This window comes from Panthera pardus, unplaced genomic scaffold, assembly GCF_024362965.1.
Source record: "Panthera pardus isolate Hobbes unplaced genomic scaffold, ASM2436296v1 HiC_scaffold_10, whole genome shotgun sequence".
Lineage (NCBI taxonomy): Eukaryota > Metazoa > Chordata > Mammalia > Carnivora > Felidae > Panthera > Panthera pardus.
The window spans coordinates 93,062,703-93,090,514 of NW_026526655.1; the positions used below are offsets into that span (position 1 = coordinate 93,062,703).

General features: G+C 39.1%; 1 protein-coding gene across 1 annotated transcript in view; it reads right to left on the reverse strand.

Annotated features, from left to right (window-relative positions):
* THSD7B (thrombospondin type 1 domain containing 7B) overlaps positions 1–27,812 on the reverse strand; it is a 1,098,632-nt gene that overhangs the window by 865,786 nt on the left and 205,034 nt on the right. The gene's annotated exons all lie outside the window — the stretch shown is intronic.

Sequence of the window (27,812 nt, forward strand, 5' to 3'; positions counted from 1 at the left end):
AGCCGTGCCGCCCGGGCCACGATGGACGGGAGTTCCTCCGCAGTCCTGGGCAAGAGAGGGCTTCAGTGTCACAGGCAAAAAGACAAAGAAAGATCCCAGTGGGAAGAAAAGAGAGAGGAAAGAATTGGGGGTGACTCAGGAGGAACGCCAAAACCTGGGTCCGCACCTGCCTAGCTGTCCCCTTGTTGACGGGCTCTCAGAGGCTGTCAGTTCATGCAGACCAGTCTGGGAAAACCGCTAGCTCCAGCCTCTTTTTAAGAGGGGTTTTTAAGTCCTGGAGCTTGGAAGGTGGGTGCCAAGGAGGGAGGGAAAGAGCCTTTGGCTCCTGGGTGGCCGGTGCCCAAGGCAGCGGAGGAGGTGAGAGAGTGGAGTCCGCCCAGGTGAGGCAGGAGTGCAGAGAGCACGTGGGCAGGCTAGGCGCAGAGACTCTGAGAGCCATTTGCTTGCTCTCTGACACTTGTTCCACACACCCCTGGTTTTTTGACACCTTTGATCTAGGGAACTTCTTAGGCTTGTTCAAAGAGATGAAGAAGTTTCTTCAAAAGGGGGAAAGGGGGATAAGTATGAGGACTACCTATTGCCAATTACAGGATATTTTGCCTGTCATGCCTCTTTAAATGAGCGAGCCCAGCGACAGCAGGGATTGTATCTTTTCGATTTTATCCAATGCTTGGCACACCATGGGTTCTTAAAAAGAAGCAAAATAATCATGAGAAAATTAAAGCTTGGTGTCATAGCGCAAATTAGATTAAAGAGATAAATAGAGCAGCTAGGGCTGTCACAGGAAAAAAAAAAAAGAATGTAAGTGCCACAGACAAGAGAAAGTTGAATGTTATAAATATAATGGGGAGGGGTTCTGATGCATCTTGCCTGAATGGATCAGATCCATTCTGAAAGTAGAAAAGGGAACCCACCTTACTGAATATTTTAAACAGCAATCCTTATTCTCTCAGTGAGCACTGCCGTCACACTCTGGGTTATGCTTTTCTTTCTGACATCACTGTCTTAAAAATAAATCAGCTGCCGTTCATATCCTAGAATACTTTCCCAAATCCAAGACTGCGATTTGTTACTCCCAAGAAATATAATGCCCAATTCTGTGAGCCTGAAGAAAGAGAAACTGGTCCATTATGTTTTATTGTAATCTCAATATATACAGATCAATAGCCAATGAGTCTCATTTAAGTAACTTCAGAAACAACAGCCAAAGAAAAACACTTCTGTTTTCCTGAACTGTTACATCCAGGCTTCCCGGATTTCAGTCTTCCCAGAATCGACAAAGTGTTTTCAGACCACATCCCGTGCAGGCACAGCCATATGGTGGAAAGATCTATGTTTGCAATCCTTCTGGAAAGAGGCCGTCAAGGATGACTTCTGAGTATGTCATTTATGGATATCTTTATAGTTATGTATCTCCCTCCCTCTTCAGAAATAGTGATATGTATATTTTTCTTTAGGCTGGCAATTTGATGACAACCTGCATTCTAATTTAACTTTAGCCCATTCTCACTGACCCCCAGCTCTATGTCAGTGATCACTTAGGGTACTCATAAGAATATTTTGATTCTTAAGATGTCACTTTCCTCCTCTGCCATTGTTATTTGTATTTGGTCCCCTGTTTTTGGAATTGAGAATACAAGAGATAATAGCTACAAGGCAGTTATGTTGGTAGACACTGGACTTCTTAAAATCAAAAATATGTAATTCATAAGGATGAAATCTAAGTTATTTCTAAACATACAAAGAACTATGAGCTTTAAGTATTGCTAGATTTTGCTAGCTTACTGACTCCTTAAACTACAAAATAGCCACTTTTCATTAAGGCGCTATGCTGACAACAGGTTTTTCAGTGTAGTCAAATAGTATAAGGTGCCTGAACATTCTCTGACACTGTTCAATTGCATAAAAATCCATTAAAAGGATAAGGCAGACATTTCTACCTCAGACTCCCAGTTTATGTTCTAAACACATATTTTACTAATAATATGAGTTTCTTGCCAAGATAATCAGCTTTGGTCCTTGATAAAAGCACTGCCCTCAAAATCTAGATCAGGTTATAGACATTAAAAAGATAACACAGGCAGGGAAAGAGACATTGTCAGCAAAGGCTGATGGGGGTAAGGGGGAGTTTTACAAAATAAGAAAGGATTTGAAAGAAGTGGCCATGAAAGATACGTGACATTATTATATGTAAGGAATAGATCAGTGGTTCAATGTGGAAAATAAGCTGGAGATTACAAATTCTCATAACCCCACACACAGAGATGCCAAAAGCCCCAATCACCTCCAGGCTTCCAGTGAGTAGGGAACAAAACAAGAGAACAATGGAAGGGGAGAGGAGATGGGAGGAGAAAGTCTCTTGGGATCTAGTCACTAGTGAGACCCAAGAGAGACCCACAGAGGAACGTAACCCTGTACTATCCAAATACTGATGGAGTTTAAATTTTCATTTTTGTTGTTATGTGTATTTGTCATTGTTCTTTCTGAACATGATATTCTCCATACAGTCTAACAAGCTAGATAGGAAAGTGCTGTGTAAATAAATAGACAGGTATTGGCATTACACAAATAAGAGATAAAGAAAGCATGTAGATAAAAAAGCCCAATGTAAAATAGGAGTAAGAAATGCAAGCCTGGGCCAACATTTTGGGCTTGCCGTCCAGAAGTCATTTCCCAGGTCTACACTAGCCCCACCACTGAAGCAATGAATTGAGTCAAATGTTCAGTCACTTTGGTAGGCAAAACAGGAGTCGGGGGAGGGGGAGCACCATGGTTGTCATAATTTACACAATTCATTCAGGCCAATTCCAGGTTGGATGAGATTCCATGGCAAATATGAACATTTTTTCAGCCAAAAAAGAACATTTCATCCTGGCATACAAGTGTAAGTTTTGAGCTTGGTCCAGTAATTTGATTTTGATGTGTCAACATCTTAAAATACAATGTAAAGATAATGTATTGAAAAGTAGTGTAGTGGAACTCCTTTGGCTTCTGGCCCAGTGCAGTCCCTGTGAGGCACCAATGCTTTCCCAGAAGACACTCAGCATTCACAAACTTACTCCTGAACCATCAGCTTCAGTCATTCATTTAGCAAGATATTTGTTGGCTGTCTGTTGTGTTCCTAGAACTTGTATAACATTTGTTTTTTGGTGATATAGGGGGCTGAGTCCTTGCCCTCATGGAGTTTATAATATAATGGGGCATAATACAGTATACAGACACACAAGCATATATTATTTTATATTAGAAGCATATAAAATGAGGGAAAAGAGTTTTGTGAAAAAAGAAATGCAGTAGAGGGGAATAGAAGAGAAGGAAAAGGCTCAGGTGAGTTCTCTCAAAGGAAATGATGTTTAGGCTGAGACCCAAAAGATAATCAGAGGTAATATTTAGTGAATTTTCTCTACCTATTGGACATTGGGCTAAGTCCTTTACATGCATCATTTAAACCTCATAACTAGCCCATGAGGCAGGCACTATTATCAACCCCATTTTACAAGAGAAGCAGAGACAGCATAAGCAACTTCTTCAAAGTCACACAGCTGAGAAGTGAAAAAGCTACGATCTGACCAGGCAGTCTCTTGTGGTCAGATACACTGCATCTCATATAAGTAGACATTAGCCAAGAAGGGGAATGGCAGAGAACACGACCAAAGACCCTGTGGCTTGAAGAGCTTGGCACACAAAGAACCCATAGGGTCCACAGAAGTTGGACATTAGCGAGCCTGGGGCAGAATGACATGAGGCAGGGCAGGAGGGCAGGCAAGGACCAGAATGTGTGGTTCTTGTGAGCCAATGAGTGGTTTTAACTCTGTGAGCAAAATGATCAATCTAGACTTTTGAAAGTTCCCCAGCATGCCATTCAGAGACAACAAATAGAGCAGCAAGACTGGAACAGTCATGCAGTCAAGAGATGATGGGGACTTACTAGAAAGAGAGAGAACCGTACAGGTGGATGGATATTGGGAAGGCTTTGTTCGTCTCTTCATTTCTACTTCTGCCTTCCCAGATCTCCTCAAGTCTGACATGCGGTTTTACCCCAGGATCCAAAATCCTAAATTCTTCATCTCAGTCACTGGATCATGGGTCTGTTTTCTTGTCACATGCTTGTATTGTAGATAGGATGAGTAGCAGTGAACCCCCCACCCCTTGCCCCCTGCCATCAATTTGCCCAGTTCTGAGGCTCTGCTTCTGAGCTCTGTCATAGAATGCCCCCTCTCCACTCCGTATTATCTGAGTTCTTCGCTTTGTTGCTTATCCTCCAACAATATTTACTGACCAATAAATCAAGGGTATGGTGGTCCTTTCTTCCCCACCGTTCTCTAACATCACCAAGCCATAGCAGAATCAGGAGAGGCGGCAGTCACTGGATCCACATTAAACAAGAGAACAGGGGCAGGCAATTTCAATATATATAAGAAACAACTCCGACTAATTTGGAAATAATAAAACCCTGGAGTGACAACTTGGATCACATTCATAATGACTTGGTTTGTAAAGACCAGGTGTTATGTAGATTGGAGCTTGTTATTATCCAAAGATTTGGCAACCCTAATCCTCTTCTACTGGGCACAAAGCCATGCAATACTCACAGGCCTAACTTTGACAAGATGGGCATGAGAGCCTATATCTTCTATTCTGCTGTTTTTCAAGGACACCAGTCTATCTAATGGGCACCAGGTCCCTCTGTAATTAGGAAGGATAGAAAACACTGGAAAATGACCGTATTGTCAACAGATAACAAGCTACCGTGTTTGTGAGTGTGGAACGTCAGGAAGAACAAACGAAAGAGGTTTTTCTCATTTCTTGGTCATTTAGCCATAATTCCCAATTGTCTGGGTTACAGAAAAACCCCCAATACATACAACGTCAAAACCAAATTTTATATAAGAGAAAATTTCATAACTCTAGCATGTTCTTCATAGATTCAGAATTATGCCATTTTTCTTGCTGCTTCCTCATTGACTTTCCACCCTTATATGATATGTTATCTTCCTGAAATACTCTCTGTCATATCACTGTGATTCCCAGGAATCTACTATTCCCTTCATCCTCTCACTTGGTCGGTCTCTTCATAAATATCAGCTCCTCAGAAAAGCCTTCCCTGACCCTCCCTTGTAGAAAATGGCATGTTCCATCCCTCTCTATCTCCTTAATCTGCCTTTCTGTGCTTCATAATATTTATCACAATCTTAAATATTTCCACATACTTGTTTCAATGCTTTTATTATCCTCCCGTCAACAATGTAAACCTCATGAGGTCAGAGACTATGCCTTCCTCCACACACACACCATACTTATAATAGTGGCTAGTATATGGTAGGGACTCAATAATTGTTTCACAAGCGAATGAATATATTAATAAACAAATGGCATAGATTACCAGTTTACTGACTTTTGAAATCCTACCGAATCTGGCCCCACCCTATCTTTCCAACCATATTTCTTGCCATGGCCCAATAAACACCCTTTCTCTAGTTTCAGGAGTCTCCTCACTTGCTCCTTCACAGTTGGAAGCTTTGATTCAGCACTTCTATGTGTCCCTCCCGGTCTTGCAGATCTGACTTCGCCTCAAAGTCCCACCTCCTCTAAGAGATTTTCCTAGATCTAATTTTATTTCACATCCATCTGTTTCTTCCCCTTATCAAACTCCTAGAATGCTCATTGTCTGTGCCATTCAGTTTTTCAATTAACTGTACACTGTCTCTTACTATTCTCTGATGGTTACATAGCCATTAGCCTCATCCTCTCAAATGCACTGTTAACTGCCTTGAGGGTAATATAGCCACTTCCTATCTTTCCTTCAGTGCATAATTTTTGGTACCCAGCAGGCATTTGGTAAGTACTTATCGATGGTCTAGGTAGGTGAAGAATCTGAACAAGGAGGTTAGGCTTCCTTTGGTCATTGATGTTAACACTTGGTTAAGAAACACTCACCACCTTATCACCAGCACCCTTATCACCTCATGTTTGTGGGAGTTGATACTGCCTGGTGCCAGGAAGGACTGTCCATAAATTGAACAAACACTGAAAATCTGCTTTATGACAGACACCTTTGTAAGTGCTAGGGAGAGTCCTGGAAGAGATGATTACCTGAGAAAACAATACCCTTAAACTGCAATCTAAAAAGCCTTAGAGACCTCCTATGGACCTGGTGGAAACCTCAAGAAGTTTCATCTAGTATTACCTAGTGTGGGGCGAGTCAGGAAAAGCTTTCCAGGTTGGATCTCTCTGCATCTGCCCAAATTTAGAGCCAACCACAACAACGACAAAAATTCCTCAGGTCTTGTGACCTACTGGCTTGAAATAGTGTACCAATGTAGCCTCTTGCAATGTGCTGTGCTCTACTCATGACTTCATTCCAAGAAATCATAGCACCGGCTCTCTCCTGTAACCAACAATGTGGGGAAAACACAACTGCCGTTGCAATGTCTATGCATGCTGCGAAATCAGTCCTCATGCTCAAATGGGTTTGGACTCATATTTTTATACTTCATCTTTTTTTCTTAACTTCCTAGGCACCATACAACTCTGATCTCCTCTTTTGTTCAAGCCCAGTGTGTTAGAGCACATTAGAGTTTTAGACTGGGCTCTCTTTTCCTCTCCATTTGTACTTTCTCCTTACATGAAAATGTCCATTCCCATGATGTCAAGTAGTATCTTTTTACTGAAAGTGCATAAATACATTTATGTGCCGGTACTGGTCAGTACAGGCTAAGTTGTGCTACAGTAACATATGAGCCCCCAAACCTCAATGCCTTAACACAAGAAGGTTCATTTCTCTCTCATCTTGTGTGACCAACACAGATTAGCAGAGGGAATAGGCATTCTGCTTCACATTCAAGGCTCTCCCATCTGGAACATTGCTGGTCACTGTGGCAGCAGAAAGAGAGATCACAGAGAACTTGAAATATCTCTTCAGTGCTTCAGCCCAAAGTGACATCATCCATGGCCAGAGTAGTCACATGACCCGTACCAAAACATATGTGCATATACAGTGAACAATAACTCTCTCTGCCACACCAACACTGGGCATCGTTGGTAGTCCAGCTTCATATCCAAGTGCTTGCTTGACATCTTTTTTGACGTTACCAATGTACTTCAAACTGAAAATTGGTTTTTCCCCCAAACCTGCTTCTGTCCCAGTCTTCTTTGCCTCGATATATACCACCATCTGTTAAATTACTCAACCCCAAACCCTAAAAATTACTCTTTATTCCTTCCTTCTGTCACTTTATCCACATGGGAATAACTAATTATTTGTATCCATGTCTCCACATCTCCACTACCAAAATGGTGATCTAAGCCATCATGGTCTTTCAGAGTAGGTAACAGTAGCCGCTTACTAACTGACCTGCTTTCTTATGATCTTGTCCTCTTACAATCCATTATCTATAGAGGAGCCAGAGTGATCTTCTTAAACAGTACATTGATAAAAAATTTTCCCTGATTAAAACCTTCTGATAATTTCCCAATACTCTTAGAATAAATTCCAAATTCCTAATGTCTGGCTTCTATCTTTCCCTGAGAAGTCATCCCCTACCTCTCTACTCTGTCGCTTAACCATGCCAATTTCAGTGCTGCCTTTGGGTCTTTGAGCCAACTCTGTGTTGTGCCTTGATGATCACTCCCAGACCTGCATGGGATGCCTTTCTCTTCTCATTCAGGTCTCAGCATTAATGTCATTTCTTGAAGGAGGCTTTTCTGGACACCTAATTAAAGTAGCCCCCACTCACTCTCAATCACACTTGCCTACTTTGTTCTTTGCATAGTATTCATCATTATTTGATATTTTTCTATTTCCATATTTGTTGCTCCATGGGAATAAAGGCTCTTTTAGAGCCAAACTCCCCACCTGCCTGTTTACTCTTGTACCCTTCAGTTCCTAGAGGAATAGTGCCAGGAATATGGAATAGTTGTTCAATAGACATACACTAAAGAAATGCATTCATCAGCACACTTCAAAACTCTGACACCATTTCTATGTCTCACCTTCATCCTAAGAGTGAGCATTGGCTTCTTTTCCATTTATCCTTTTAACACAAAAGACTCAGGCTGAAATCCTTATTTGAACTGATGGAGACAAATCTAAAATAAAATAGTGAAGTGATCATCTATGCATTGGTGGTTTGCAGTGTTCTCCTTGCCAATCAGAAGGAAGAAGTTAACTAAGGAGGCAGCTACTTGTCACATCTAGAGGTTCTCTTGACCCAAGTGATTAAGATGATGTGCCTGATGTGGTGAACTTTTATATTACATTGCCAGATAACTGTGAAAACAGCCCTTTTGTCACAATGAGTTCTCAATTTTGGTGATGGCTGTCACTGTTCTGGAAGGAGATGACTCACCTAGAATAGGGGGCGGAGAGTGGGGACAGTGACAGGATGGGAGACAGGACAGATCTGAGGGTATGTTTCCAAGCCCAGTGAAATAAATAGAAAGTGAAGGTGCCATAATACACAGACATATCTTGACGCCACAATATTATATAGCTTCAGTCCAATTTCTAAAGCCTTCAAGAAAGGAAAGACACCCCTCCCTTCTTAGTAGTGTCCTCTCCCTAAAATGAGGATTCCAAGAGACTAGAGGCAGTTTATCTTCTAGTGTCTAGGTCTACTTAGCTTCTCAAAACTGTCAGGACAGGTATCTGGGGACATAGAAAGGAATGTCCCCATTGTGTATCAACCTTTATACAGAACTGCTTTCCCAGAACATATCCTCACATCTTGATCCTTGACTTGCTCCTGCTCCTCCTCATCACGAATTCCTTGATCTGGCTTCTTGTTTATCCCTTTTAACCCCATTACCACAATGCCTCTTAGCATGCTTCCCCCACGAGGACAATTTGCCTTCCATGCCAACCGTGATTTGGTCTATCACATGATATTTCTTCAGGTGTTTGAGAACAATATCCTACCCAGTCTAGTTTGACCTTCATGTCCTTATTTGTCAAAGCAGACCCACTAGGTAGGTTTACCCTACTTAGAGCTGCAACTTCCTCAGCAGGATAGTTATTATGGATGAAATGTTTCTGTCCCGCCAAATTTCATATGTTGAAGCCCTAACTATTGATGTGATAATATTTGGAGGTGGAGCCCTTAGGAGGTAATTAGGTTTAGATCATGTCATGAAGGTGGGGTCCCCATGATGGGACTAATACCTTTATAAGAAGAAACAAAAGAGCTTGCTCCCCCTATCTCTCTCTTTGTCTCTGCCATGTAAGATACAGCAAGCAGGTAGGCCCTGCAAGCCAGAAAGAGGGTCCTGACCAGGACCTGACCATTCTGACACCCGGATCTCAAACTTCCAGCCCCCAGAACTCTGAGAAATAGATGTCTATCATTGAAGCCACTTATACTATGGTATTCTGTTATATCAGCCTGAGCTAAGACAGTAGTTATTCACCTTTCCTAACTGTACATTTCCAAAAAGAACCATGTTCTATTTATTATCTTGTAACCTTTAGAGTCAGACAGGGAGGAAGGAGGTCTTCTATATTTCCAGTCTAAATTTCTCAGGATTTAATTTAATTAGAGCTCATACCAAAATGAAGATTTTGACCCCATGAGGGAAAAAATGCTTCTTACTTCATTCCTATAAAAAGAACTCTTTCAATCTTTAAGAACCTTATTTCAATGATATTTGATCTATCCCTGATCATACAATTATTAGCCTTTTGGTGATCTAACCAATGACATTTAAATGGCATTTATGTGCAGGGCTTGAATCATGGAATTACAAAACTTTTGAGCTTAAAGATACCTCGGAGAAAATATAGCCCAATTCCTGTATTTAAAAGATAAGGGAAGTTGAGCCCCCGATAGCTGAGTGTCTTGTACAAGGTCATACAGCTTGTCGAGAAATAGAAGAGAAGAAAATATGTGAGATGGCCTTCCTAGCATTCCACCTGTAGTTGAAGAAAAGTATTTAAAAAGATAAAAAGGAAAAGAAAGGGTTTTAGTCTCTTATACAAAAATAAATAAATAAATAAAACAAAAGGCCCCCATTGAACTGATGCCTTCCCAATAAACTTTATCACACTTCTAGTATCTCATTAACACAGACATTCTTCCAAACATAATTTTGAAAACAGTGGCTAATTCCCAGATCACTGGGCGTGAGGCATGGGAGAGAGTGGAAGCAGAGGTCTTAAGAATACCAAAATCATAGTCCCCGGAACCAGTTGTTCCTGTTTCTATCCTGTTGGGAGCCTTGTGTAAGAGAAAACTGAAATTTTTCAGCTGCACACAGATTGCTTTATTTAGCAGACAATCTCAAAAAAACAACATGTTCTCTTGTGATTTAAAGCTTGATTATCTAATTTTCTCTTTGCAGTGCCCCTCTACCAGCAAACACCTGCTAAATGGCCAGAATAGACATGACTACTCTGTGAATTGTCCTGGGCTCTCCAGGCTTCTTGCGCTTCACGGTCTCACTGGGAGTGTCCATTCACTCCCACAGCTCCCACCACACTGGCTCAACCTCAGCCTCCAGCTCTGAGCTTTCCTTGGAACTTTAGATTCATTTCTAACTGCCTAAGGTGTATCTCTGCCTTGATGTGACACAGGCACTCTAAACTCAGCAAGTCTAAAAACAGATTACTTTTCCACATGACCCCAAATCAGTCTCTTATAACCTACCTAACCCATCTAGGTTAATGGTGTCACCAAGCACTCCATTGCCTCAAGAAGCATCTCTGAGTCTTCCTTCTCCTCACGCACCACATCCAGTCAATCACCAGTCTCTCCTGCCCACCTCTAAGGTATCTCTGGAATCTGCCTCCTATTCTGTAGCCCCTTATCATCTGTCCAAAGTCCAGACTCCATCATCTTTTGCCTAGACTATTGTAATAATCTTCTCACAAGATAATCTTATTTTCCCTGCCTTTTCCAATTCTAATACACTCCTGCCAGAAATCCTTCTGTGGCTGCCTATTGCCTAAAGAATAAATTCCAAAATCTTTAACACAGAAAAAACAGATGACTTTAAATTTACTTACTTGACATTTAGCTATACTGAGCCTAAATTTGCCATCCAGAAAATTTTATCATCAGTAATAGATCTATTCTCAAGAGCTGAACGTGGCATAAGAATATCTACGCCCATACTCAAAAAGAGAAATATGTATTGCGGTTGAGAGAACGGAACAGATGAAACTAGATGAAGTCCTGACTCTACCATGAAACACCATGGTGATCTCTTTCCCTATCTGCAAAATAGGGATGACAATAGTACGTAATGCTTTGGGTTGCTGTGGGAATTACATGAGATGGGTGCAATGTGACTAATACCTGAAGGTGTCAATATTATTATTATTACTAATATTATTAGTCGACATGATTACTAATATAATAATTACTATGAACATAACAGCTCTTTAAATATTTCAGGATAATTATGATGGGCCCCTCATTATTCTCTTCTTCAAATCAAACATTACACTTCTTACAATCGTTTTCAAAATCATGTTGTTTTGAGAATGGTTCTCATTCTGGTCAACTCCTCCAGGCCATTAAGAAACTTACCATCATGACTTCACCCTAAGACTTTCAGGAATTCATCCTTCCAAACAGTTTAAAGGTGATTAATAGAAAGTTTCTTTCTGCAAAGGTGTTTCCTCTTTTAATCACTACAACTCTAGAAGCTTCAACTCCTCTTTACTTTAGTGTACAGTTTCGCTTTCTAATTGGGGCTTTCAAGGAAATTTTAGAGTGACTATCTCAGACCACGAATTAGTCTCTCCTTGCTAAAAAAGCACCTTCCAGGTTTTGGTCAGAGATTATTGGCAGGAAGTGAGGGGAAGGTTTGCACTTCCTTTCTGTGGCTTCCTAGAGCAGTGCTATCAGTCTAACACTTTTCACCAACTCTGAATTTACAGTCGTGTTAATAAGTAAAAGAGGATAGTTGGTAAAGCAGCAAATTGGTCTCCCCTTGCTATAAAAACGAAAACAGATAGCAAAAACAGTATTCTATCAAGTAAGGGAAGTACTCCCAAGAAGTCAAGATATTGTTAGAGATGTCTTCAAAATATCAACAGATAATGAGATTGGGCAATGAGCCAATGATATCCAAGCAGAATATATTTATTTTTTTCTTATGTGAATTAAATGATACTTCAAAAGTACCAGAGAATTTCCATTTAACACATTCACGGTGTAGTTACTGTCATCCCAGGTGTGACTGAGGAAGTTTTAAAACAAAATCACTGCAATAAAGCTTGTTTCAAGTAGCATCATGGGAAAGAGCACTCAAGTCTAAATATTTCAGTCTTAATATTGGCCTATCTTTTACTAGCCCTGTGACCTTGGTTAAGATACCTAATCTCTCTAGATCTCCATTTACTTAACTATAATATGAGGAGGGGAAAAGAGAGGACCTTAACATATTGTTTTGGAATGAGGACCAAGTCAAGATAATGCACATCACAGACTTCACACAGAGCCTAGCACACAGTAAACGCTCAACAGTTGTTGGTCAAACATGACTGTGGTTGAATAATAAATAAAACTGCTATGAATCTCACTTCATTTTTGCTTAGAGATCCAGTGCAGTGACACAAAGTGAAAAATTCAGTCAACAGTTTTATTTTTTCTAATGAACTTTATTTTTTAAATGTTTATTTATTTATTTAGAGAGGAGGAAGAGAGAGAGAGAGAGAGCAGGGGAGGGGCAGAGAGAGATGGGGACAGAAGAGCCAAAGTGGGCTCCACGCTGACAGCAGGGAGCACGATGCAGGGCTCAAACTCATGAACCATGAGATCATGACCTGAACTGAAGTTAGACACTTAACCAACTGAGCCACCCAGACACCCCAACAGTTTTAAATTTCATCTCTTCATCTATTTGTTTTCAATCTACATAAAATCAAATACTTCAACTTTTATTCCCACTAAAATGACCAGCTGTTCTATCACCAGGTAGAAATGCCCTGTGTGAATATTTCCTTTGACACAATGCACTTTCTTGTTTCATAAACTTAGCTGCTCCATAGAAACCTGTACACGCTAAAGAAATCTTAAAGTTCTGTGCAAGGTCAGGGAGTGGCATGTGATTAAGAAAAAAAATCATTCAAATATGCCAACTGAGAATGTTCTGCAAAATAAACTACAGTATTTTTTACCCTAGCCAAGGTGTTAATAAATAAAGGAAAGATTCCTTAAAAAAATTCCACCAAGCACACTGGTGGCTTTAATTAGGTGTTAAATACAGGCACATGAATAACTAAATCAAGTCGTACTCCTGTCAGCCTGGAAAATATTATTGTATTTATTGCAACCAGGGTGTGGGCAGCAAGTTTTGAGAGATGTTTGAAGAACTGCAGGACAATTATACGAGTCTCAGATTTCCTTGGGTTTCGTGGCGTTTAGATTAGCTGCTGCTCTATTAGGAGTCAAATACAGAAGCATGCCATATGTCCCCCTTCCTGTTAGATACAGTTCAAGTGACATTATTGGATGATGAATACAGGATCACAATGAACTAAATTAAGTCAATATAAAATACCATGGTGTAGGTTTAATAAGGTGTTTTACCAGTATTAGTCTATAAATAAACCACACTGTCTTAATTCAAGAATATGTATAACTTATTTTCTTTTGATTGATCAAAATATGTTTATCAATAGTAAAAAAGCATCCCTTAATGAAAAGTCCAGGGCAGAGCAAAATGTTGATAATAATATTTGCTAACATTTATTGACTTCCAGATATACACATGCATAGAGTTCTAAGTATTTCATAGATATTTAATCATTTAATCCTCCTAGCAATTTTAAGACTGTCTAGTGTAGCCAGTATTATCATTCCCACTTTATAGAGGAGAAAACTAGGCACAAAAATGTTAACTACATTGCCCATGGCAACTCACCTAGTAAGTTCGTAAGCCAGAATTTGAATGCAAACAATCTAATCTAGATGCCTTAGTAATAGTCTCTATACCAGTGGTTCTCTGAATCCAGGGTGATTTTACCCCCAAGGGATATTTGGCAACATCTGAAGATAGTTTTGACTGTCACAGTTGGGAAGGGAGAACTACGGGCATCTACTAGACAGAATCTAGGGATATGGTTAAATCCTATAATATACAGAACAGTCCCACAACAAAGAAATGTCTAGCACAAACTGTCAACAGAGTGAGGTTGAAAACACTGCTTTATATTATACTTCCTCTGGGATCAGTTATACCTTTGCTACGGAAAAGTTGGTCCTCAGACCAGCAGCATTCCATCACTGAGGAGCTTGTTAGAGAAGCCCACCCCAGATCTACTGAATTAGAATCTGCATTTTCATTAGATCCCAAGTGATTTATCTGTACATTGAAGTTTGAGAGACAGTGAGTTATTACTATTAGCTACCATACTTCAATAGGTCTGTAATAAGACATACAGTAGTCCCGTCCCATACAGTAGTCCAGTTTCTATGCACAGGCACAGATAGGGAATGTTAGGAAGATGGTGGGGCAAGAGGGGAGGAGGATGGATAGACCCAACTGGGAAGTAGTATTAAGGGCTGGAATTTTCTTCAGTTACCTGAAGTAGCAATCAAAGGCAAGTACAACCTAAGTCTACAAAAGAGAGACAAAACAACAGTCAAAATCTAACTTCATTCTTCCTCAGGACTAAGAGTAGAAGATACAGGAAGATGGCCAGGAGCCAGACAAAGGCAGGCATGAAGTAGAGGGGAAAGCAGCATATGGGGATGGACAGCAGGATAATTGTCACAATTATACAAGTCAGCCAGGACAGCAAAGTTCTTTGCATCTGGGTACCAGCTGCATGGGCTGGGGATTGGCCTGGTTTAAAGGCACAAAGACAGAGAAGGCCCATTCACCTGATGAGGTACATATGTATTTTCACCATGAAAATTAATAAAAGGAAGCCTCACAAAGTGAAGCTAGAATGATAGAAGGGGAGGCTACAATGGGGAGCCATACTACTCAACATTTCCTACAGGAAGAATTGTCAATTACAGACCACAATAGAAGAATAGAAGAATAGAAGGATCATCACTTACAACCCCCACCAGGGAAAAATGAAGGTTGCACCTCCTGTAAGAAATCGACTAGCTATGCAATTCAGCCTATGGGAACCCGCATTACCCTGAACCTGTGCTTTCTTCCAATGGACTTCCTTTCAAAACAACCTGTCCTTACTTCCTCTTTATTTTCCAGAAAATACCATGCCTCTCCTATGTTGGTGGACTTGCCCGTGTTTTTACCATAGCTTCCATGTCTCCAACTGCAACTCTCTGTTATTCCCAAATAAACCCATTTTTTTATGGTAAAATGACTGCTTTATTTTTAAGGTTAACACCAGAATGAAACTTTTCTAGATACCTTTTTTTTAATTTAAAAAAACTTATTTTTATTTTTTTAATATAATTTATTATCAAATTGGCTAGCATACAGTGTGTAAAGCGTGATCTTGGTTTTTGGGGTAGATTCCTGTAGTTCATCACTTACATACTACACCCAGCACTCATTTATCTAGACATCTTTTTAACAGTCAATAAGGTAAAAGCACCGCCAAAATACAAAGCTCCCACAATAACGCATCATTCTTTTCGAAAAAGACTCCCGTCCTTTTAGGAAATACATGCACAGCAGCTAATGAAGAAGAGACACAGAAGGCAATTCTACTCCCAAGTGGCCCTCAGAGTTGACCACAAAGTGCCTTAGAAGGACACTGATGCATAAACCATTATACAATTTCACATTTGGAGATTTAAGACAATACTTTTGTCAAAACATGTTTCCTCCCCTACAGGCTTCTCAAAGCAATAAGCAAAATAACAATGTTTTGTGAACTTTACCAAATGTTAACTGGGAAACCCTACTGTTTTTAATTGTGCTTGAATAAATACAGACCAGGATCTGTGAGTGCAAATAAAGTGATTTCTTTCCCCCCTCTCTCCCTAGATCAGCTTTGCGCTGATGGGTGGCTATTCCCAAAGGCAAAGGTGAGCTAAAGGCAAGATTGTGGCAAAATCCTCAGAGCCCAACCACTGTGAAAACCATTTCACGGTAAACTGATAATTTAAGAATATTATTGTTGTGGTATCCAAATAATTTCTCTGCCATCATTCTGTATTCTGAAATCACCACTCTCACTATTGCATTAAAATCAGAGGATTTGAGGATGAATGAATCTAAAAAGATTTTCTAGCACAACAGTTTCCAGTTGTGGGGTCTTCAGACTTGGGGTGAGAGGACTACATGCAAATAAGCCAAGGCACTTTTCAAAGTGCATAGTCCCTGGGCCCCACCCCTGAGAAGTCTCATTCAGAAGGTTTCAAGAGGGCCTGAGGAATCAGTGCATTTAACAAACTTCTTAGATCATTCTGATAGCTAGCAGGTTTGGGGAGCACTGTCAAGTTTAATTCCCCCATTTTATCAGTCAGGAAACTGAGAACCAGTAAATTCACTGTAATGCCAGAATTAGCATCTTAATATCCAAGCTTAGTTTATTTTGATGACCTAATTTTATCATTTTTTTCATTTGATCAATACTGCATAATAGTAAAATATAGTGATTCACAGTATGATCCACCAAATGCAGAAGAATCCAGAATTTAGAAATAGGATCCCATCTATTTTTTTCTACTTCTCATTCCTACTCATTTGAATCCCTTGAAAAATGGAAGAGCCTCCCAGATATTCCTGAACACCAGCCTCATGGACTTTACAGGGTGAGGAGAGGAATGTTTTTCAAGAAAGTCTGCAAATTAGTTGTGTAATCAATGACATTCCATAACTGTATATTCTCTCCTTTGATCTCTTACAGATTTATTGTTCTTGAACTCTCAAGGAATCTCTAGTTACAACCTGAAAATAAAAGTTGCATCATTATAACTCAGGAACATCGATGTTTTGCTTCCATGGCGCTATTGACTGGTCAGCTTCAACTATTGTAATTACCTTTTTACCTACATATACACATACTTTTTAAGAGGAAGTTGATTTTAAGAACATTTCCACTGTTTTCTTTAATTTCCCTCATTGCAGTCATGATTTTTTAAGTGACTCATCTAACTTATTCACAAAACAAATAGCATTAAGAAAGAAAAAGTGCAACAATTAAGACAGTAGTCTTGTTTCTTTGAGGGGTAAGGGATAACAACAACAACAACAACAACAACAACAACAACAACAAAACCCAAAGAAGCTGTTTATTTTTAAGGAAAGGCTCGCTCCTACTTGTGAAAGTATGCCCATATTCTGGCTGAATTAATTTAGCTCACTGCTTTGCTCTAGGATACAGGTGTAATGTCATTATGTCTATTTCTTTTTCAGGCATTCAGATTTAAAGAAGGGCAGGTAATCCTAAGAGCCATGGCTTTCCTGCACAGTAAGCCTGCTCTTTAGTCCAGAAACTTTACACTCTTTTTTGGTATCTTAACAGCCACATTATTTTCTCTGGTATAATCAAGGTAACAAATATAAAAAATATGTGCTGATAAAAGATCTCAAAGCATATTATATTTGTATCAATCTATCAAAACCATACAAGCGGTAGGGCCTACACAGTATCCTGCCACCTCTGGGAAGCGCTCTAGCACTCTAGAATCATCCAGCTTTTACTCTTCCTACACATCTAGCTTGTTAGAAATGCAGAATCTTGGCCCCACCTTAGACCTGCTGTATCAGAATCTACATTTTACTAAGATCCCTAAGTGATTCATATGTCCATTTGAGTTTGAGAAGCACTGCCCTATGCCATGTAGGTCTTTGTTAGAATGTGCTTCAAATCTTTTGTCTCCTCCAACTCAATTCTTATGCCTTATAGAGAGCAACTTTTGTGTTCTCTCAGCATTTGGTACCATGGAAATCTATGATGGAGTTTAAGATAATACTTGTGTAGGAGACAGAGTTGGGGGGCTGTCCAACAGCTCTTTCTCCCTCCAAATCTTGCTAACAGTACCTAGACTTCAATCACATAGGCATATCCAGGTGCCCCAAAGGAAGTGGGAACAGGCCCTGGGACAAATCACGACTGATTTATGCTGACCATGGTGATCCTACTTCTCTCCCCAGTGACTGGGGATCAGGGAGTAAGGGCATGAAACACAATTCTAGCCAAGTTACTGATGAAGGATGGCCCCTGGGAAAGGTTTCTGAACAATGACAAGACATGTAAGTACTAAAAAGCCCCACTTTCTGACTCTGGATATTTCTTGATGAAGATGTCCTTAAAACCAAAGAAATCATCTTTTGAGAAGAGTTAGCCCAAGAGAATATTTACAGTGGTTGAGTGGAAAGTTGGAAGGACCTGGATCTCCACAGCATCACCATATTACTGAATTCACCAACCTTGGATTTGTTTTACCTCCAGGCTTCTTGTCATATGACATGTAAATCATCTTATTAAGCCACTTAAGCTGGATTTTCATTACCTAGAACATTAAGCATTCTAACTGATAAAACTGTTGGCTAAACTACTGACCAATAACTGAGAATGTACACTCACCCTTTACATATATCATCTCATGTGATTATTATGTCAGTTCTATGCTGGAGACACCGTCGTCCCATTTTACTGACATGGAAACTAAAATTCAGAAAGATGAACAGTTCCAAGATTTCGGATTTGAACCCAGGTTTGCCAGATCCAATGGCTCAGACATCTTTTCCATTCTTCCATGGTTTGACCAGTTAATAGCCATAATCATTTACCATGATCTTTGGGAGGATTATGTTCCAGCTTGGATGGGAAGGGGAGTCTTTTATAGGTTTTCTTGAGAGTGGTTTATTATTTGCTTTACTGATGACGCTGCATGAACAGATGCGAGGGTTATTTAAAATGGGAATAATCTCATCCCACAAAACTCTATTCCCAAAGAATCCTGCAGCATGCCAAGTAGGTGCGAGATGAATAAAATGAAGCTCCTAGTTTGCAGAACTATTCATCGCAAAGAGATGTTGTGTTATAAAATTAATGAATCCTTCTAAGAGAGTTGATAACAATGAACTGATAGCTAATTCCTGACATGTACACATGGGTCTGAAGGGAGATGAAACCTCTAGAAGCAGGGCCAGAGGAAAACATACCGTACTTCTTTTAATCTACCCGTTCACTTTGAAAGTATGTGGCTCAGCTTTCAAATTTGTGCAATTTAGGAGAGCATCTGCATTCATTTGTTCAGATGTTTTGTCTGAAAGAGGAGATAAAAAAATATCCAAATATGTGGAGGTCTCCAAAAACACTTCCTAAATATTTCATTTGCCATTCCCACATGACAAAGTGGTAGAGACATAGCTCTTGAAATGAGGCCAACAGTTCACTCAGGCTGGACTCCAAAATTATAAAAGATGAAAGGCTTTTTGACCACTCTTTAGCTCCCAAGGTAGTGTCATTCTTACTCTTAGAAATGTCATTTCCTGGGTGTATACAGATACATTTATTTCCTTTTGAAATAAAAGGAGAACACATGCTTAGGCACAACTAGCGACACTAAAGGCAAGAAGCTACCTTTCCACCAAAACAAGGCTTTGTCCTCACAAAAAAATGAGTGTCTTGGGACATTGGCCTTCCACTCTGCATGTGCAGGCTGTACTTGGAAGGTCACTTTACGTAGACAAAACACTAAACCCAGCTCTTAATTAGGTCATTTAGTCAATACAGTGGATAATTCAGTCCCAATAGTTATGTAATGCATGTAAACAGTGTTTGTCTTTTTTCATTTTGATGTTAAAATCTTTCGAATCTGTTGTTGGAAGCGACCAATTATTTTAGTTAAAAGAAATGAAGTAATAATTCTGTGCAGACATAGGCATTGCTAATTAACTCTGAAAGTGGTAATTCACTCAGCATTTTATCCAAAAATATTCTACTTGAGCTTCTTAAAATAAGGACTCTGACTCATTATTGTAAGAATCAGAAAACTGTGTCTCGATTTCAAGTCAATAGAACAACAACAAAAAGAACTTATTTCAGTATTTCATCTTCTGATTGAATTTCTGAATTTTGCACAGACATTCTCATAATTAGGAGGAAGAAAAAAGATGTCCAGGAATAGTGGAAAATGAACCCCCCTAACTGCTAAAGTTGAACTTGTACTACCAGTCTGTTCTTAACGCAACTAAGGAATTTTAATTTTTTCTTCCTAATTAAAAGTTAAACCCACCTTTTTTGATAGATCAATCTTTCCAGTTAGTCAAAGAAGACCTATGATATGATTGATGATTTTTATATATTTTTAGAAGAGAATCTCCAAAATATTAAGCAATCATATTATGGCCATAAACTATAGACATTTAAGGAAGTCAAAATATTAAACTACAAAAAATACTTATTAATATACTGAGATAGTACTGATAGACATTTTTATTAAAATTGAATATAGAAAACTTAGTTTTGAGTATAGATACATATTGTTGCAAGTAAAGCATGTTATCTTTAACACACACATACATATGATATTATCATGAAAACATAATTCTAAGGGGATTAAGGAGTATACTTGTCATAATGAATACTGGGTGATGTAGGGAAGTGTTGAATCACCATATTGTACACTGAAAACTAATATAACACTGTATATTAACTGGAATTTAAAATATAAAATTAAAATAAAATAAAATAAAATTCTTAATATATATTAGACACAAAACAACCCAAGAATTAGAAATCCTGAAATCATATTTTTTCCTTTTGCACAGCTTATACCGTAACAATAACAAAAAAAGCTTTAAATGGTGCCACGGCCATTAAAAAAAGAGGCAAAAGTTTTTACCTTCTATTTTCAGCCAATCTTTTGCTCTCATTCTCACAAAATAATAAATGCCTATCACCTTAAAATTTTTCACTAAGTAATATAAGATCATGTTTTGTTTTCCATTGTTTCAGTTACATACGCTGTCTACTCAGAGGTATATAATTAATTACATATTTGCAAAGATTGTTTTTTTAATATTCGAGTGAATCTTTATTGTTTTTATACAATATTCAAAGCAAAGCTGAATGGTAGTTGGATAAAAGTCTCAAATTTTCCCACATAGTGAATGTTGCTTCCGATGCCCAAAGCTTCTGCCTGCACACTTACAGACTTTATAGAAATATACAGAAGTCCTTTCTAGCAGCTTACCAGGAAAGCTGAGAAGACTAATATTACGTTGACTATTCTTACAAGGTGAATAAAGGTTTTCTTCTGGAGAAGACAAAAAGTTGCTATAAATGTGAATTCTAATAGCTATGGAGGTAGGAGAATAGAAGGCATCTCTCTCCTTTTAAAATCATTTTCCATCAGTCAGTAAAGATTAAACAATCTTTTGGTTCAAAAGGAATTTGTAAAGAGGGCTCTTTTCTGAATAGTGCTATAATTCAAGACATCTATATTTCATTTTCCTCCTCTAGTTAAAGATTTGCTGACCAACCTAAACCCAAGAAGTTCTGTTCTTGGAGCTCTGCTTTAGGAGAATGGTTTATACAATATTAGAAAGTGGAGGGGAGACAGCAAAAATGATCTACTCCAGTAGTTTTTATTACATTTCAAGGTTGGGAACCTTCTGTGTTCTTTTTATTTCCCCAAACTCCAACAGCTGATGTGATATGAGAACAGGGTTCAAAGGATATGTAGCAGGAACAAATGAAACATGCCTGCTATGACCAACAGATCCTTGAACCCTCACTTGAAATTCAGTTATTAATTCTTTTAAATAAATTTTATATTTTACTGATATGTGTCTCATCCCAACCCAGCATGCAGTGTGACTGCCTCCTTTAGTGCTCTCAGACATGTTCTAGCCTATCAGATACCTCTGTGCACCAATGCACTCTCTCTCGACGCTACCCCTTGCCTGAGTCACTGCAACAGCTAGTCTTCTGAGCCATCAGCTTCACTGGTTTGCATCCTGACAGTGCTACACACCCCAAGCCTGAGCCCAAGCCCTACACCCCTCCCTTCCTGCCCACTACTTCCTGGAAGCCACTGAATAAATGTTTTCCTGTGGTGGTGATATCATCCACATATATGTCAACTTGACTGGCCAAGAAGTGCCTGGATTAAACCTTATTTCTGGATGAGTCTGGATGAGTCTGTGAGGGTATTTCTGGGTGAGATTAGCATTTGAATCTGCAGACTCAGTCAAGTAGATTGCTCTCTCCAATGTGAGTGGGCATCATCCAATCCCTTGAGAACTGCATAGAACAAAAGGCAGAGAAAGGAGGGATTTACCCCTTTTTTTCCATGGCTCACTGTTGAGCTGGGTCATGTCATATTTTCTTGCCCTCAAATTTATTTACATGATCAGTCCCCTGGTTGTCAGGCCTTCAGATACATACTGATTATACCAGTAGCTTTCCTGGGTCTCCAGGTTGCAGATGGCAGATTGTGGGACTTCGGAGCCTCCATAATTATAAGAGCCAATCCCTCATGTTAAATCTCCTTTTATAAACTATTGGTTCTGTTTCTCTGGAGAACCCTGATAGCATACATCCCTTTTAAGATAATTTTGAGAGAGAGAGAGAGAGAGAGAGAGTAAGAGAGAGAGAAAGAGAGTGGGAGAGCGCACACAAATGCATGCAAGTGGGAAAGGGACAGGAGAGGGAGAGAGAATCTTAAGCAGGTTCCATACCCAGCACAGAGCCCAATGTGGGGCTTCATCTCACAACTGCAAGATCCTGACCTGAGCCAAAGTCAGGAGTCAGACGCTTAACTGACTGAGCCACCCAGGTGCCCCTAGACAAATTTGAAACACATTTCATAAGGCTCTCCAGAAGGTCCTTACAAGAATGAGTATGTCATCTGTAGCAATGGCCAACTCAGCCACCGATATCAGTTTCCCCCTTTCCCTCATACATTTTCCAGGTCCCTAGTTCCTGTTCCCTAAACTCATTTGCCAAATCATCTACCCACACCCAAGGCTCTGACTCAGGCTCCATTTTGAGGTGGACCCCGCCTAAGATATGTAGTTTCATAGTTACCTGTGAACAACAGCTCACCATGAACTAGTTACTTTACTCAAAAAGCTGACGGTCCTAAATAAGAAAATTAACAGTGAGTGATATAGTAAGGATGTAAGCAGGATTCAAACCCAGATCTGCTGGAGATCAGTATTGCCTTCTATGCAGTATTGTTCAGAACAACACTCTGCAGACAGTTAGAATGTGACACCAGCAAAACATTACATTTCAAAGTTCATTCAAGTTGTGCAGGTATTTCCTTATACAGACAACAATAACTACTATTTATTGAAGGCTTTCTATGCGTCAAGTTCTGTGCATATTTGTGATTTCATTTCATCTTTACAAAAAGCACATGAAATAAGCCAGACCCTATTTCTTCACTTCTGTGTTACAGTGCCAAATATATAGACAGTCAGTACTTGTTTATTGAATTAAATTGAACTGAAATAAAGTTTGGAAACTACAGATTGGTTCCATCTTTCACTTTCTTTCAGAAAAATGAAGTGGACCTCATGCTCACAAATTTCCTGAAAATTTCCACTTTATTCTTTGACAACATATTCTGGTACCTCCAGAACAAAGAGAAACATTTTAAAAGCGAAGGCTAGCAGTATCTTCAAAGGAGGAATAAACATGTTGGATTCACTCAAGGAGATTAGTATCATGGAATTATGGGGTTATGGTGAACCTCAGGAGGTTATCTAGTTTACAACCTTGCCTCCCAGCAGAACTACAACAAAGTTACAATGAACACATTTCTGTCTGTGTCTACAGGTACAGGTCAAATCTTGTTATAACCCAGCATAATCCCAATCTCCAAGTAAAAAGATCCCTCTGATCCAACAACTGGCCGGTTTATTTCAAGCAGTGCTTAATAAGGCAAAATTCTAATGAGAAACATTTTAGGGGGCCAGAAAATCAAAACTTAAATGGGAAGAGAATTTCAAAATGCCACGTAAAGGCCAAAGATTCCAGGAGCGTGGATTTGCATCAACAAGTTCATTTTATTTTTTTAAAACTGCAAACCCTGGACTCTAAGAGAAATTAAAGAGCAAAGAAATCCTGAAACTATAAAACTTCATTACACCAATAAAATAAATACCTATTTCTTATAGGTCAGGAGTAAACGATCATCATTACATGTACTCCTTTATTGGATTAATAAACATGGTCTTGTTCAAGAGCCCCTGGGCAAATGTACAATAAAAACGTGAACAAGAAGAGGAAGAGAAGGATAATATCTTGGAGCACCTTCTAACCCAGTGAGTGATGTTTCCATTTAAAAAAAAGCAAAGATCATTTATGAAAATAGGATGATAATGACGGGGCCTGAAGTGCATGCATCAGAATTCCATTATAATCTAGCTCATTATTAGATGCTTTTTGCATATAGCCCGGGTCAAGATATCTCCTCTGAGACATCTCAACTACATCCAGCAAAGCACAGCATCAGGTTTTCTTATGGTATCAGGCTTATGACAGAGTCGAATCTACTCATTCACTACAAGTGAACAAAGATAAATAATGAACTTAATTAATTAACTAGCTAGTTTATTAATTAATTAAAGATATTCTAAACTACTGCTATGTCGTCTGCTGACGATGAAGACACTGGTTCTGTAGAGAGTCAGCTATACAGTTGATAGTAGAAATTGGCTTTTCCATGATGAAATGGCATAAAAATAGAGCATTAGTTTTCCATTCCCCTTCATGCCTGGGTCCCACGAGCACTTCCAGGGCTACCTCCCTGTTGTTCAGAACAAGGCTCTGGTGTATCCAGTATCATATTTTTCATGCATCCTTAGACTCTGCCCTTTCTATTTGCAGCCATCCCTCTTTGAGCCACATACCAAATTAATGACCAGTACAGGCTGCAGACATATCCTGGAGATTGGAAACCCGAGGACATGTGTCCTCTGGAAAACTAATCAAAGCTGTTGTGGCTGCTGTTATTGTTTTAATTTTAATCATTCTATTTGGACATCTTCCTTAAAAATGTATTTCTGCCTTCATAGCATAGTATAGTTACGTAAAATATTATAGTGTAGCATTAGTATTATAGCATAGTACAGTATTAGTATTATGGCATAGTATTACTACCACAGTATAGTATAATACAGCATAGTTATTAGCATAGCATAGCATATTAGTGTAGTCTGGAGTAATATACTGAATATATATTTCTGTATTCGTGAGGTAAGTAATGTTAGCTGCTGGGACAAATCCCAGCAGACAAACCCTGGAAGCTCATTATAAAAAGTGTTTATTTTTCACTCTATCCCATCTTATTCATGACTATAGCAGGTAGGCTCCCAGACTCCACACCTGTGCTGTGCTGTTGTCAGCTCCAGTCAGTGCAAAGGGAAAGAGAAAGTAGATGAGGTCAAACAGCCTCTCAAAAGTCTTGAATAGGAGTGCCACTCATCACTGGGGATCAGGATGTGACTGGTAGAGCCAGAGGGCATACCAAAGATGCCAGGAGGGTTGGCAAATTCAGTCCCTGGCTGCACGTCCATTTCCAGCTAAAATTCTATCATGTGGATGATACAAATGGACCGCGCTAGGCAACTAGCCATCTCTCCTACACTGTTCTAGAGCACAGCCTTAAAAGGCCTTTCCTCTTACTTGTTTTTTGGCTGGGTTTCAGAGAGGTGAAATGTACTATATGGCTAAAGTACAAGCTATTTTATGAAAGGGTAATCTCCTTATTATGCTTGCTTTACTCACAGCCAAATTCATGTCTCAAGTTCTTGTCCACTTCGGTAAAATTTTTAGCAGATATTTAAGTGGCTACTCTTCTTTCTGCTTCTATATTCCTACTGATATAATGCCAAATTATTAATACTGAAATTTGCAAGGGAAGTTAGTCACTCAAATGTGGGCTCATGTGCAGACCTACCCTATCTCTAATAAGCTCTGTGTCTTTTTTTTTCTGAATCTATCATAGATTTCAAAGTTGAGGCAAGGTTCTTTGCCAACAGACTCCATCTATCATTGGAAAAAATCTGGCAAGTTTTTTAATTTATTTATTTAATAAATATTTATTGAGCACCTACTATCGATAAGATACTGTGCTAGACTGTAGGACCCATAGGCTATTTAGAGTTCAGTCTCTACTCCCAAAGCATTTATCAGTAACATAAAGAATAAATACAATCCTTCCTAAATTTTCTTTCTCCTTTCTCTTTTCCCATAAAGAAAAAAAAAGGGCGGGGAGGGGGGAGAAACTCCCAAATACTTATTTAGAAATCAAGTCCAGTAGAGGGCAGCACACACACACATACACACACTTCCACTAGCACCCTTGCACCCCCAATAAATCTAGCTAAGTGAACAGAACAAAGTGGAAGTTCTCTGCACAGTAACCAGCACATGGTAGGTATGCAACTGATTCTCAGAAAAAAAAAAAAGACACAGAATAGCAAGGGAGAAGGCATTTACATACAGGGAGATGTGCCTTAAATAAAATTAGTATTCTAAAAGATAACAAAGAACAACCTAGTTTATTCCTCATGTCTTAGTAATTGTTTCAAAAACACAGTATACATAGAATGCAGTAAAAACCCACTTATAGTAAAAATACTCTATAATTCAGCTCTATTATCATATTACTGTTTGATTTGTTTTCTCTGAACTCTGATACAGCTATGAAAATGAGAAAATCAAGTGTAGCATTTTTTCATCAGTGAAAATAGAGATAGATGAAACCTAATTATTAAAACTGTCATGTACCTTAGTCACCCACATGCTTAGATAAATTGTCCAGTTCTCCAGCACATTTTAACCATAAAAGAGAGCAAGAGATAAGCACTAACTCATTAACACTGTATGAAATTGTTCAGTTTATTAATAAGAAATTCACTATAAGAGAGCCTTGTGGGTACATAAGAGAGATTTACAACTGACATTTGCAGGGAAAAAATGTGTATATTTGCTGTTAATAAATTGAGAGCTAAAATTTTTCTCCTTGTAATAAGCCTACATACATAGGTTGTGTATTGTGTTGTAATTATGGTCTTCAAACCAGAGAACTGCTAAATTAGCACATCTAATGAAATCAATACATTCTGGGGCTCAAAGAACCTTTGTGAGGTCTTCAAGGAAAACTGTTTAGCATGGCATGGCTGCCCTTTGTATGCATACAGTGCTGATTCATCACCTCTAAGTAGATGCCTAATGATTGAACATCTATTACTGAAAGAGTAAGTAAGGTACAATATTAGTAAGTTTACTCGTTCCTACTTTAATTAAAAGGAAAAAACTCCCTTTCCCTTGAGAGTAGCAAAGTTTTTTGTTGGCAACATTACTAGTAGAAATGGCTTCTCCCTCCTGTTTCCTAGATGAGTGCAAGTGAGAAGAACAAATAAAAATTAGGAAAAAAATGGCAGGGGGGGCGCCTGGGTGGCTCAGTCAGTTAAGCATCTAACTCCTGCTTTCGGCTCAGGTCATGATCTCACCATTCAGCATGGAGCCTGCTTGGGATTCTCTCTCTCTCCCTCCCTCTATCTCTCACACTCATGGTGTCTCAAAACAAATAAACGTAAAACAACAAAGAAAGACCATGGGGGAGGGGAAAGAAGGAAAAAAAGTTACAAAGAGGGTGGGAGGAAAACCATAAGAGACTCTTGAGGACTGAGAACAAACTAAGGGTAGATGGGGGCGTGGGGGAGAGGGGAAAGTGGGTGACAGGCAGGGAGGAGGGCACTTGTTGGGATGAGAACTGGGTGTTGTACGTAAATCAATTTGACAATAAATTATATTTTTTAAATAAATAAATAAATGACAAAAATGGCAAAAAGAGAAAAATAAGACATTTCAGAAACTCTGGGTCACATAAGATATTTCATCCTTCTTTCCAGTAAGGTTGTAGCCCATCAGATTTTCACCGTGACATTTGGGTTTTTTAATACTG